We start from the raw sequence: 15,224 nt of genomic DNA, 5'->3' as shown, positions 1-15,224 counted from the left end.
ACAGAGTAATTAACAAAGCACGTGCGAATCACGTGCTCCCTCTGTTAAAGGGAGTGGGAGAGAGATGCCAACCTGCTTGGGGAAAGGGAAAGCCAAAGAATCCACCAAAAGATGGAGCACAGGTCGCCGAGTTTCTTGAACTTATGTCTAGGAGGCGTAGATTGCAATCTTGAGACATTACCGACGACATGGCTAAGATTGCCCTTGCCATCCCCAATTCCTTTTCAGTTTCAAGGAGTAGAAGGGTTTGGGCTAGATGTGGAGGGTGGGCGACGGTTGCAATGATGGGGGTGGCGGGGGGGATGGAGAGCGAAATGAGCAGACTGACGGAGAGTACTGAGCGATCTCATCAGTAAGAGTTCTCTAGAGATGGTATGTGGAATTGTGGAAAAATTTGGGCACGAGTTGGGTGTTGATAAAATGGGAAACAAATTTATTGGATCCAAACCCAATGAATTTAATTTAACGAGTATCAGTTAAGTGTATGAGTTTGGGCAAGGGTAATTAAGTTTAGCCCATTGACAGGCTTATTCAAATGCGATGAGTTGTAACACTCACGAATTTAAAAAAATTATAGCACGTACTACTGTAATAATTAGGTCGCAATTATTGTAATTTATTTGCAAAAAGAATGATTTTTTTTTTGTAAAAACCTAAATTATTTTACTACCATATATTATTAGCAATTCTGATTCTCTATCATTTTCGTCCTCATTAGTTCAGTTGTGCTGCAGAAATGAAAGAGAGAACTTCAGGTTATAGATTCGTGTCAACTAGAGAATTCAGTTGCATGCAGAAAAGAAAAAAAAGTTCAATCTAGATTTAGTTTGGGGGGAAAAGAGAAAAACACAGAGCAAGAGGAAACCTAATTTATATGTCTAGCATAAGATTTCAAATTTATATATATCTTCTTTGTGATAAATTGATTAATTTATGAAAAAGAAGATGAATCTCAAATAAAAGTTCCATAATAATTCATGTTTTTTGAATTCCAAATTAAATATTAAAAATTGTAGTTACGATTCTTATTTATATAAATATGTACATGATTAAATGTAAAAATATATATTAAAAAAATTAATATTTTAGTATTCGGTGCCATTCCACAAATCAATAAAAATTAAATACCAAACCGAATCTTTTTTTATCCAAATCCAATATAGACCGAGTTTTCAATTTGGATTTGATTGAATTCAGGCTGATTCATAGAGAAAAAACATGCACACATTAGTATTATCAAGCACTGCACAGTTTATCCACATTCAAGCCAACAGTATAAAATCAACAACGGAAGCAATTATAAAAAAAAGAGAAATATGTTATAATTAACGGCGATGGTGATTGTTGACCGTTACCCTATCGCCACCGTTGTAAAAAACTGAGTATCCTTCCAGCAATCCCGTCTGTAAAAGCTCGTCAGCAGTTGTTGGTCGCCCTGGAACAAGGATTTCCTTGGACATCTCCATCTCCATCTTCCCCTTTGTCCGACCACCCGATGCCTCCAATTTTTCACTCTTTAGTCCTCCCGATCGCGTAAACTCCGGAAGCCCATTTATTTTTGCCATTCAATCCTCCTTCATTTCAAGTTCCATTATCTCGCCCTCTCCACCACCCACATTACCACCATGAACTGCAATTTCATCGTTCGATCTCACAGCCTTCGGAGGTTCAGTTATACTTACACCCTCGCTTCTTCTTCTCTTGAACCTCTTGTTCCTCGTATAAACGACAAAGCCATTCGCCTCACTCACTCTAACTCTGTGCAGATTGTCATGCACCCTATCCGCACTGTTCAATTCGCACGGGCCCGCCTCATTGGCTCGCAACTCGGGTTAGGCACCACCCGCAGGGTTGATTTCAAGGCCGTCTGGATTCACCGCCTTTTGCGTACTCATTAGTTCTTTGAACTCACTTAGCAGAAAATGAAATAGAGAAATTCAAGTTAGGGGTCCACGTCAACCACCGAATTCAGTTGCATGCAGAAAATAAAAAAAATGGTTCGATCTGGATTTTGTTTGAGGAAGGGAGGAGAGGAAAACAGAGAGTGAGAAGTGAAACCTTGAGAGCAAGAGACAAGAAGAAAATTTGCACGGAGAAAATAATTTCTTTGCCAGAGTGAATTTGGATACTGTATTCTACTGCATTATATAGGCAGGCGCCTATACGACCCTGGATACTCTCTTGTACTATGTCTTACTATTTTTACTCAAATGGTCTTGAATATATAGCATAGGATATGATGTTGGTTATACTAATTGACATCATCTTTTCTCATGAGTGCCCAAAATTTTCAGCCCTCAAAAGATTCTTTACAATTGTTATTTTCCTTGTCAAATGAAGTTAAAAGAAATAATTTATATATCTAGCACAAGATTTCAAATTTATGTATCTTCTTTGTGATAAATTGATTAATTTATGAAAGAGAAGATCAATCTCAAACAAAAGTTTCATAATCAGTCATGTTTTTTGAATTTTAAATTAAATAAATATATAAATAGTCTGCGTGTCATGAGTTTAATCAGCACGGATTGCAAAGGAAAAAAAGTTATAACACGTAACACTGCAATAATTAGGTCAAAATTTAATATAATTTATAATAAATTTGCAACATGACATTAGAAATCAAGATTTTGTGATATTAATTATATACTTACCATATATAATTAGCGTCACGACAAACTACAGACCATAATTCAAATTAGGTAAGATTGACAGAAAAATATGTAAATATTTAAATAATTTCTTTGCGCAACACGACAATCAGGAATGTGGATTCTCTAAATTGTTCGACAACAAAATTCAATATTATTTAACTTTTCATCTATTGATAAGGCTGTTGGAAAATAGTTTCATGATGTGAAATTTGAAAATTTTCAACTAATTATTGTATATAGTTTTGGCTTGTCGTATGTTATTCCTTGAAAGTGTATATATCGGTATGGATAAGAACAGAAAATATTGAAATTTGTGTTCTTTATTTCATTATTTTAACACTCACCATATTTAGTCCAGAAGTCATAAAAATTAGCAATTTTAGTTCGAATAAAAAAATTTGTTGAATATTTAACAAAGCACGTGCAAATCACGTGCTCTATCTATTAAATCAATGGTCAATTATTTAATGGAGCACTTGATTTGCACGTGCTCCATCCATTAAATATTTAAGGAGAGTTTGTAGTTTGGACTAATTAATACAAGTTTTTGTACTATGGCCCACTCGAAAATTGTGTATCTCTTTCTTGCCAACGGTTAATTTATGGGAGTGAAGATGAATTTAAAACAAAAATTTCATAATTATTAATGTTTTTTTGTTTAATTTTTCAAGTTAAATAGGTATATAAATAGTTCAGGTAATTAGATGAGTTGTAACGCATAAGACTGTGATAATTAGGTAAAACATTAATGCAATTTATAGATTAAAATATAATACTTACCACGTTTTTTATTATCGGGACAAACTATAAGGTCAAATTAACTATGACCGTCAGAAAAAAATATAATTTTTGAAAAGATGAACTTCAAACTGAAGTTCCAAAAGAATTCATGTTTTTATTTTTTTCACATTAAATAATTATATATAATTAGTTCGGATCCCCCAATTCTAGATCTATCAATGGATAAAATCCAAATATATTATCGATGCCTAGACCCTATACCCACCCAACTCAAGATTCAATGGTCTGTAATTTCAAAAGTACTGTAATATATCTGACTTTTCTGAGCAGGTTCGTTCATATCAAATGTTTTTCTATTTTTATTGTATAATAAACCAAATTGAAATAAAGCCAAACTTTTATTGAGAGAAATCAAACTATTATCTTTGTTTTATAATAAATCAAATTAAAATGAAACCTAAATTTTATTGAGATAAATCAAACTGATTAGGGCATTGTTGCTGTTGTTTAACTCACGAGAGTGGTATGTGGAACTGTGAAAAAATTTGGGTATGAGTTGGGTAATGATAAAATGGAAAACATTGGGTATTTTATTCATCCAAACCCAATCAGTTTAATTTAGCGAGTATCTTGTCTTAAGCTTAGTAAGAATACTTGGGTAGTTGATAGTGGGGCTTCTTCTCATATGTTCAAGGACAACAGTCTATTTAAATTACTGCATGATAATGTTAAGAATGCCTATGTCTATTTGATAGATGGGACTAAAAGATGTAGCACTCTCTATCACTACTAGGGTTACATCTTTCCTAAACATTATACTTAAAGTAACCCCTGTATCCATATATATAAGTATGCACATAATCATCTAGTCAATATGCACATCTAATCATAACGTCATAACTTGTATAATCAACCCACAATATTATATATATATATATATATATATATATATATATATATATGAAACACCACAAGGTGATTCATGACAAGTAATTCCTATGCTTTTACGTTTTCTTTATACAGACAAAATGTGATTTGTATTCTAACTGACAATGAGGAGAAAACGGCGTACTGGCCCGACCTGCCTGAATATAGCATTTAGACCTAGCATTCGACAGGTAGACACCTCAAGATCTATTCCTGAAAAAGAAAATATCAGCAGAGGGGTGAGCTTGTCACTCAATAAGTAAATAACCAGCCCTATCTATATATGTATATCAAATATAGGCCAAATAGGATAAGTTGGCAACATGCATGGAATATAGCCAATTTAATCTCAACATAATCGGCTTTATTACACCACATAACTATCTCGTAATAAGACAATCAATTAAACTTTCTTTTTTCTTAGTTTGCTTACCATAAGGTGATATTATGTTTTTTCCAATCAACTCAATCTAATTGTTATATAAGTTCAAGTGAATCCCCTTGACAACCCGCTTATCAATCTCATTTCGCATCATAGCTCTTTTATATCACATTGTAACATTTTTATATCACATCATAGCTATTTTCATATCGAATCAAAGCTCTTTTCATTAATTTCTTTCTCATATAGCATCATAACTCTTTTAATCTCATTTCGCCTTACAGGCTTTTCAACAAGATCAAGGGGTACTCACACCACAGTTATATTCAATTTCCACCACTCTCTCATTTCTATATATTACCATTCTTGTAAGCAACTAGTAATGTAAAATCATATATCAATATATATTCATTCTCAGGCACTCACAACACATCACACAACAAACATAGTGTTTCAACGTATTTTTTCATTCCACGTGCACAATATCGTCAATCAAATTAAATCAATCACCACTCATATATTTTCATATAAATCAACGTCAGCATGAACCACAAATTTATATAACAGTAATACCACAAATAAAGAAAACATATATAGATAATACTAATTATTTACTTACCTCGACCTTACAACGCTTTTATCTACTCAATCGATAATTGTCAGTCCTTTAACCTTACCCCCGTATCCTATAATGAGTTATACCACATATAATTAATATGTCGAGAATATCGTAATTTTTTTTATATAAAATATTAAATATTATTCGCACAATTCCTAATAATTCTTTAATATTTCATTTCTATCGAAATATAAATCTTCGTTCTAGTTCTTCTTAATAACTAGACACTTTAGGTTAAAAAAAATATTTATAATTTATCAAGTAATTAATAGGAATTCATTTAACCAAACCCCTTATATATTTATAACTATCATTTTTAATAACATTCCTAAATTAGGTTATCATTAAAAACTTCATTTTTCCTCTTTAATAACATAGTATTCTTTAAATATAATTTTTGAATTATTTCTATGAATTTTCTGTCAATTTCTTGCTATTATGTAATTTAATTAAGCAATAATACATAGAATTGCGTATTTGATTAATAATTCCGATGGAATTATGTAAATTAGCTATAGTAATATCTATATCTAACAACTTTAATAATCTAATTAACCAACATTGTCATTTTTATATCCAATTTTATATAAGTGGTTCCCTTTTTTTGTTTAGTTTTTTTTCCCCATGTTTTCTTGTGGAGACCTTAAATCTTGGAAATAAAGTTGCTGTAATTGTTCGTGCGCTTTCTTTACTAAATTAGCACCTTTACCTAGCCGTTTTTAGACTCTTGTATATACGTACTCAGAGCCCTGCGTTTTTCTTCAATGAAATATAAGATTTTACAGAAATTTTTCCCATTCTTCTTGCTTCTTGACAGAATTCAACTGGAAATCATCTCAATGAAAGATCAAGATTCTGAAGGGATAAAAGGATAAAAACAAAGTGGACCAAGATTCAGGTATATATGTGGCTGGTGTTTTTCTTGGGTTTCTTGAAAATGTTCCGTTAATCGATTTTCTTGAAGTTTTGCGTGGAGAATCCACCATTCTTTGGCTTTTAATTCCTTGTATTACTCGCGTCTTGCTTTTCTGGGATGTCTCGAATATGAACCCACTTTCTTGTTTTTAGTTCTGTTGTGTAGGGTTTGCAATTGCGAGTACATTGTGCTGCATGGTTTCTTGGTTTGATGAAATAACCGGTTCCCTTTTTTTGTTTAGTTCTTTTTTCCCCCATGTTTTCTTGTGGAGACGTTAAATCTTGGAAATATCCACAAACGAATTGGTGTTGTTTACAAGACTTTACGCCATTATCTCTAATTTTCCTTCGAAAGGATGTTCACTGCCGTTTCTGCTTTTCATTTCCCTGTTTTCATGGATGTGTTTTTCTATTATTTTCATCTTTGGTTAAAGAAAACTTTGTGTCGACAAATTGTTGTGAATTAGATATGGTTCTTTTTTGTCTTTTTGGTTGCGGTGAATTAAATATGATATTGCTGGTGCCTTGTGGTTATATTACAAAAATGAAGGAAGTATTCTAGTGTTTTCTATTGTCAGGCTCCAGTGCCTCTAGAACTTCTGGGAAAAATGAAGAAGATGGCACTTTCATTGTATCCCCAGGTGACTAATTACCTTACTTTATATTTTTCAATCATTTTTAAAGCTTATCATATGTATCTAATTCATAATGTGTGAAATCTGAAAGCCAATTTACAATTGAATTGTACATTTTGCACTTGTTCTTCCAGTCATGTATGTGACGTTTTGCCAATTTCACTTATTCTTAATGCTAATCAATGGTTACGCTAGCACTAAAACCATGTTCTATGGGGCCAACTGCCATTGATTGTGGATGAAGTTGGCTCTTGGCAAATTTGTCAGATTATATATAGCTCTCGAAATGATTTTGTGGTTGAAGAATTTCAGTCCTCCACCTGTGATTTTTCATGGTCATCGAGGTCTTGTTTTCTATTTACTTGATTATACAGACATGTTTGCTAGCCTTCTCTCTTATTGATGACCTAATGCTTCTAGGTCTTATATGAATATTTGGTGATTGTGTTCTTTTTTTAAACTGGTGGTGCAGGCCGTGGATTGGTTTGTAGTCTGAACGCCTGCAAAAAGTTTTGGATTATGTGAATGAAGTGCATACTTTGACCAGTGTCCTAAGCTTGGATTTTAGCAAAACAGTGAGTGATGTCCATCCAAGCTTGCATGGATCAAGCATGGAACTTGTGACAAATATCAGTAGCAGCACATTAGAGGGGCTTGATCAGGCTATCCTGGGGTTAAAAACAGAAAGAAAATTTCGTCTACAAAAGGTATTGTGCATCTCGATAATCTTATGTTTATTTTTCATTTACTTGTTCATTGAAAACTATGGTGGTTGCAGCTTAAAGATGTAGCTGGATCTCTATTTGACCTATGGAACTTGATGGATACACCAAAGGAAGAAAAGGTCTGCTTCTTGAGAATTACTTCTGTTCTTGGTTCCTCGGAATCAGAAATTGTGCAACCAGACGCTCTTTCATTAGAGGTGATTGATTGGGTACAGCGGCAACATAAAATCCCTACCTGTACTGCTCCCTTCCCATGAGTAGTTGACCAATCTGTAGTGTTAACTCCGACAGGTGAGCAGAGGTCGAGAGGCTCACAAAATTGAAAGCAAGCAGGTTGAAGGAACTTGTTATGACGAAGAGGTGAGAGTTAGAGAATATATGCCGTAGAACTCATATTCAACCTGATCCAAGCACCGCTGCTGATAAAACCAATGCTTTGATAGACTCTGGTAACTAATCTTGACTACAAGGGATGTACTTTTGTGTACGGGTGTCCCCATCTCGTGTCTTGTTGATTCTTAGTCAAGTTAGATGCTGAGAACTTGATTCTCTGCAGGTTTGGTGGATCCATGTGAGATTTTGGCTAATGTTGAAGCGCGAATATGTAAAGCCAAAGATGAAGCTTTGAGCCGTAAAGACATAATGGATAAGATAGACAGGTGGCTTTCTGCCTGTGATGAGGAAAAGTGGCTTGAAGATTATAATCAAGTAAGCTAAAAATGACAATGATCTAATCACTATTTCCTTATGGGAGCGTTAGTTATTTAAAGATCAGTGATTCGTAAGGAAGAGTTGCAATTTCTCCATATTCAGGTACAAGAGTTTCCATTTCTAGCATTTTCTAACGCCTCTTATTTGAATGTCAGGATGATAACCATTACAGTGCTGGAAGGGGCGCACACATAAATCTAAAGCATGCAGAGCGAGCCAGAATTATGGTTAATGAGATTCCAGGTAGGTCTCAGGGCTGTTGGTGTCTTTCCTTGCATTAGGTGAGATTGTATTTGTGGAGGTAGGTAACAAGCTGCGCTTTTCAGTTATGGTCGACGATCTAATTAGCAAGATGCTAGCATGGGAGGATGAGAAACAGAAACTATTTCTTTATGATGGGGTGAGCTATTAAAAGTTTTTCCCAGTTTTAAAACACTTTGCTAATGGTTAAGAGAAATTGGCTAATAGAATTCTGCCTTTTTACAAGCAGGCGCGGTTGATATCAATACTGGAGGATTACAAACATGCTAGACAACATAAGGAAGAGGAGAAGAAGCGAGCTCGGGTACTAATTCTATTTGTCTTCGGAAATTCTTATTACTTGGTTTCTTCAAAGAAGCATAAAAGTAAAAACAAAATTAAAGTTTGGTTGGTAGGCTAAAATAAGCATGGTGGATAATGGGTGAAGTGAAGGTTTCTAACACATATGTTTGTAGGCATTTATTAATAAGGATAATTAGACTTATACAAGAATAGTCAAAACATGCAAACTACCTCTACTATCAGTAATTACATTGACATACTCTAGAACCATCATTTATCAAACAACCATTGTCTATATATGTTGAGTTTGTCAATTATACCATGCTGATGGTCTTACAACTACTCGAAGGTAATGGGAACTCATGTAGTGACATCTTGACTTTAATCAACATATGTGTCACTTTCTGAGCCATAAGTAAGTTTTTTTTTCCTACTATTATCCTTGTTAACATCAGTTTCAGCCTATCTCCTAACTTTATATGTGTGTGTATATATATTGGACTGTAAGGGCCATCTGTATGCTGTCTTTCAGTTTGAGTTTAAAATTCTGGCCGAATTGATGGGCCAACAGAGCATTCTTTTTTAAGTGCATCTAGACAGGTTTCTTGGTCGTAAAGCACTTTTGCCATGTTTATGCCTTTCGACTGGAGAATGCTATGAGCAATGATTTCAGTCACAGGCGGACACTGTGGCACCCAATAATTTTCATATCTCAGTTTCTTTACAATTCTGTCTTAACGCATACTATATGATATGATTGCAATATCTGTTCTTCTTACTTTTTTTTTTCGGCGAGTCATAACACATATAGCATGCAATTACAGAAGGCTATCAACTTACATGAGAAATCGTTTTCCGGTACTATGTGTAACATGCATTTATTCGATTGTATAAGTGAAGCATGTGAGTGTGTATAGGTGATCTACACTCGTTTATGAGAAGGCTGAGGGTTGGAGTCTAAATTTGGTTTGTCAATTTTGTGCGAACTAAAGTAATCTCATATTCTTAGGAATTGTGTGGGAATCAAAAGGATTGAGTAGGAAATTTAAATACTAAACTGAATCACACATGGGCTACAACAAGTATGTATTTTGATAATATTTAGAGCTTAATGGTGGCTGGTGTGGCTATATTTTTCTCTTTCTATTTTTCTAACTGGAAAGTAAGTCATGTTTTCTATTCATTCTTCTCTGTCGATTTTTTTGCCATATTTGAAAGTCAAGATAAAGGTGAAACCATTGCTTTTATACTTTGTAAACTTCTTGAAAGTCAAGATAAAGGTGAAACCATTGCTTTTATACTTTGTAAACTTCAAAACCTAGAGCTCTGTCTGGTTTCTGTCAAAAGTTCAACGTTATCATCGTTGTAATTTGGAAGAGATAGGAATTGCAATTTTTGGGGCAAATTAGAGTATGAGGATGCAAGTGTAGAGTTGAGTGTTAAATTGAAGAACGAACCTCCATTTGTTTTTGTAAATTTATCTTGGTTTGTTCGTTGTGTTGTGTTTTGTTCATGGGTTTGCATTGGAGTTTTTTGATGTCATTTATTTATCATTTTGTATAATTATACACAAATATCATGTTTATTCATGTTATTGACATCTTCGACTTTGCAGGTGTTTCACATAAAATTTTGTTGGAAAGTCTTTATTGTTCAATCATGTACTGTTTTATTTGTGAGCTTTGATAATGGAACGCTATATAAAAATATAGGAGGGTCGTCTACATGCCAATTTTAATCTTTTCCCACCGAGATTTGATAATTGGTACTTCTTTGTCAATATATATAATGTGCAAAATTTTGAACTGATTTTAAAGAACATGGAGTTTTGGTAACTATAATAGTCTCATACATGAGAAATCATATGATTTGCATTTGAGGAATTACCTATAGTTTATATTTCACAAATTTGTTTTGTCTTATGAAATGCTTTTGTTTTCTAAAATAGTGAAAGTTTTTCACTTGCATATGCATGAATTTTGTCCAATTGCTAGTATTGAAAAATATTCTTCCACCATCAAATCTTTTGTTTTCAAATGAGCATGCGATTAGATTGCACAATTTATTTATTTTTTTAAAAAAAGATCTCTATGTATCTGTATCTCTAAATATATAAGTAATGAAGTATAAAATCTATGTGATAATTCTTTTTCTCTAAGTGCATAATATGGTCGCATATTTAGACCTCCATGAAAAACCATATTTTATTTTTGTTGTAATGAAACTAATATAAATTGATTTTTTAATCGTAAAAAGTACTTCAAAATCATTCAGTTTATTAAATGGTTGAAATGTCGCATTTTTATTAATTGTCTTATAAGTTTTTGAAGACGCTAATTAACAAGAGACATTATTAACTATATTAACATTTGCCAGTATAAATATACACCTATTTTGAAAAATAAATTAATTAAATTGGCATGTAGACGACCGTTCGATATTTTAGTATATGTTGTTTTATTATTGATGTTTACAAGTAAAATAAGTTGTGGTTTGTACAATAGCGATTTTCTAGCAAACTTTGTTGTGGGGCACTTGCAAACTTATCTGTCAATAACATGAATAAATATGGTGTTGTGTAAAATCTGTACAAAATTTTAAATGTATGACAACAAAAAGCTTTTGAAAAAGCAAATCTTGGAACATAACTTAACACAAGAATAATTGAGAATAAATTTGCAACATCAGTGGAGAATTGTTCTCCAATTTAGGCTTCAACTCTTCAACTTGCATCCGCAGTATTCTCTAAGGCCTCAAAAGATTGTATTCCCACTCTTTCTAGATTACAATAGTGAGAACGTGGAGCTTTAATAATAGAAATCGGGGGACTTTTGGTTTTTAAAGTTTACAAAGGGAAAATGCAATGGCATTAAACTTTACTTGATTTTCAGATATGAGAAAAAAAATTGACATAGAGGAAACAAATAGGAGCATGGACTTATTATTCAGTAAGAAAAGTGAGAGAGAAATGTGTAGTTACATAGGTTATCATTTGGTTTTGAATGTTGTCAAGGTGCATCCTTTGAGCCAGCCAATGTGTGTTTAGTTTAGTATTTAAATTTCTTACAGCAATCTTTTGAATGCCCACACAGTTCTTAGGAACATGAGGTTATTCAAGTAAGCACATACTGCAAACCAAATAAAGACTCTAAACAACTCAGCCTTCATGGACGAGTATGTAGAGAGGTTGCATGTTTTTCTCATTCTTTTCTTTTTGATTTCTACAGGCTGACACTAGACGAAAGGTTGCGATTGGAAGTCGACATACTTGAGGGAAATGGCTTGCCGCTTAACACCTAAAGCTATTGAAGACGATCTCAAGTTCTCAACACAAGAGCTTTTCGTGATTGTACGCACCGACATCCACCTGATGAGTTCAAGTGATTCTGAATACGAGGCTCTCGAGGATGATGACGAGTCTTGCCTACTGTAAATTAGAATATTTTGTTAGCATTTTAACTTTTTTGATATTAAAAGTTAAGCGCCTTAGAATTTTCAAATCATAGTCAGAAAGATGTAAAAGGGTGGTTTCTCCATGAAAATGTAATCCGACGTTGCTGGTTGAGATGAAATTTTAATTTCCCATCCAAACTTTTTTGCCTGGCTTATCAGGCTGTCAAGAGGTCTTTAAATTCCAAGAGATTGCAAAGGCACTAAGTATAAGTCAATTATTCCATGTGGACAACACACTAATCCCCTGAATAAATTTCAAATTTCCACATAAAATGCTATTGAGCTGAAAACAGACAAGAAAATCAGGCCCGCCTGCTTCATTAAACTTGTCAAATTTTCGAAAAGATTCGCACAAGCGAAACTTCCTTGTCTATTTCCTCTTAATTTTCTCTATTCTTTCCACCTTCTCTTCGTCACTGCGTACCCGTACCACACTTGCAACTTCCTCCCCTTTGAAACCACACATAGACATAAACTTCTCACCTCCAAAAATATATGAAATACTAAGAGTTACAAGGAATGAGTGTGTAGCAAAGTCCACATGCTGTAGAATATGTGGGAAATATCTAAAGAATTCTGTGCTTTTCTTCTTTCTAGGGCATATGAGTTTGATTTTGATCAGAATGTCTATCCTCACGTTTGTGATCTTCTTTTTGGTTTCTGTACCATAACAGAAGAAAGTTTAAATTTCTATCATCTTCCTCTAAACTTGGTACAGTAGATATATGTCACATCTTGGCCTTAAACAAATGGATGTTAAAACTGTTTTCTTGCATCGAAATTTGGATGAACAAATTTACATGAGTCAACCTTGTGGTGTTGTTAATAAGAAAAAATCAGATTATGTGTGCTTACTGAAAAAATCACTTTATGGGTTGGAACAGTCTCCTAAACAATGGAATAAGAAATTTGATCATTTCATTCATTCTTTAAAATTTCAAAATAGCGCCTATGATCATTGTTTGTACTTTAAATACGAGAATCACGTCGATCTATTTCTTGTACTTTAGGTACATATATGTCAAATCCAGGTCTTCCTCATTAGGAAGCTCTTAAATGGCTTTAGAGATATTTGAATGGCTCTTATAGTTCTGGTATTAATTCTCTAAATGCCTTGAAGGTGCAAACTTAGTTGGCTATGTGGATCCCAATTATGCAAATGTTAGGGACAGTAAGAAAATCAACTACCTCTTATGTGTTTACTTTGTGTGGAGCATGCATTAGCTGAAAATCACATCTTCAACACATTTTTCCACTTTTTAATATTGAAGCTGAATATATTGCCACAACTGAAACTTTTAAAAGAGTTATTTGACTTGAAGGATTATTAAAAGAAAATCAGTTTTCCAAATAAAAACACTTATAGTTTTCTCTAATAGCCAATTATCAGGAATCCAATTGTGTAAAAATCTGGTCTTTTCATTTGATTAGTGACATTTGTTAGAAAAGAAATATCAATCCTGAAAAAATCAGTTCTAAAGATAACCCAAATGATATTGAAAATTAAAAGAATGTCTTGACATACTCAATTTGTTATAAACTATTATTTTTTGCGTATTTTGTCTTATCTCTTGTCATTTTTGCAGGTATCTCTCAGGACTCCGGAATATTCAGGTTGTGATGAAAGCCTTTCTTAAGATCCATCATCTTGCATTTGGTCCAAGGTGAAAATAGTAAATAAAAGTGTGGCCCAAACCCAAATGGTCCAGGCCCATCTCACTGGATGGCTTAAACTACTAAGCCCATTCCACTTTGGATGACCCACTTGGTTTACCTGATTCACTAGGTTTGATCCGGTCCGACTGCTTTAAATACTAATTCTTTCTCACTTTCTCTCATAACCCTAACCTAATCTCTTACTCTTGTTCTCTCTCTCTCTCTCTCTCTCTCTCTCTCTCTCTCTCTCTCTCTCTCTCTCTCGCTTTCGTTTGCCCCTGCCGTTTCTTGATACTCCTCCACCGCTTTGTTTTCTTATTTTCTCCGACCATTTAATGGCATGTCTCTATAAAAGGTTGGTCCTTCATTGGTTCTTTAGAATCCGAAGAAAACACTTATCTCCCTCTTATTCTCTATTCTCTGATTAGTTCTTCATGATCTGACCCTTTGTGGCTTGCCTTTGTGACTTTGTGGTTTAAAGCCTTTGTGGCTCTGTGTACATAATTAAATGTAAAAATATATATTAAACAAATTAATATTTTAGTATTCGGTGCCATTCCACAAATCAATAAAAACTAAATACCAAACCAAATCATTTTTTATCCAATTCCAATATAGACCGAGTCTTCAATTTGGATTTAATTGAATTCAGGCTGTCTCACAGAGAAAAAACATGCACTCATTAGTATTATCAAGTACTGCACAGTTCATGCACATTCAAGCAAACAGTAATGATAAAATAAACAACGGAAGCAATTATAAAAAACGAGTAATATGTTATAATTAATGCCGATGGTGATTGTTGACCGTTACCCTATCGCCACCGTCGTAGAAAACTGAGAGCCCCTTTGGTTGTGTTTTCATTTTCGTTTTCAGTTTCCAACAATTGAAAATGTGTAGAAATGCTTTATTGATTTTTGTGCGAAAACTGAGAATATGTTTGGATTAGTTGTTTTCCAAATATAGGTATATAGGTGTGAGAATGTTGAATATAGGTATATGTATTTTGATGTGACAAAAAGACAACTAAGACAAGCCCATGTGACCTCATTGGCTCGCAACTCGGGTTCGACACCACCCGTAGGGTTGATCTCAAGGCCGTCTCGATTCACCGCCTTTTGCGTCCTCATTAGTTCTTTGAACTCACTGAGCAGAAATGAAAGAGAGAAATTCAGGTTAGGGATCCACGTCAACCACCGAATTTAGTTGCATGCAGGAAACAAAGAACTGGTTCGATCTGGATTTTGTTTGAGGGAGGGGGGA

General features: G+C 33.8%; 1 pseudogene; it reads left to right on the top strand.

Annotated features, from left to right (window-relative positions):
• LOC105161479 lies at nt 189–10,466 on the top strand (annotated as a pseudogene).

Source organism: Sesamum indicum, linkage group LG5, assembly GCF_000512975.1.
Source record: "Sesamum indicum cultivar Zhongzhi No. 13 linkage group LG5, S_indicum_v1.0, whole genome shotgun sequence".
NCBI lineage: Eukaryota > Viridiplantae > Streptophyta > Magnoliopsida > Lamiales > Pedaliaceae > Sesamum > Sesamum indicum.
This window is presented reverse-complemented; position numbering and strand designations above follow the sequence as displayed.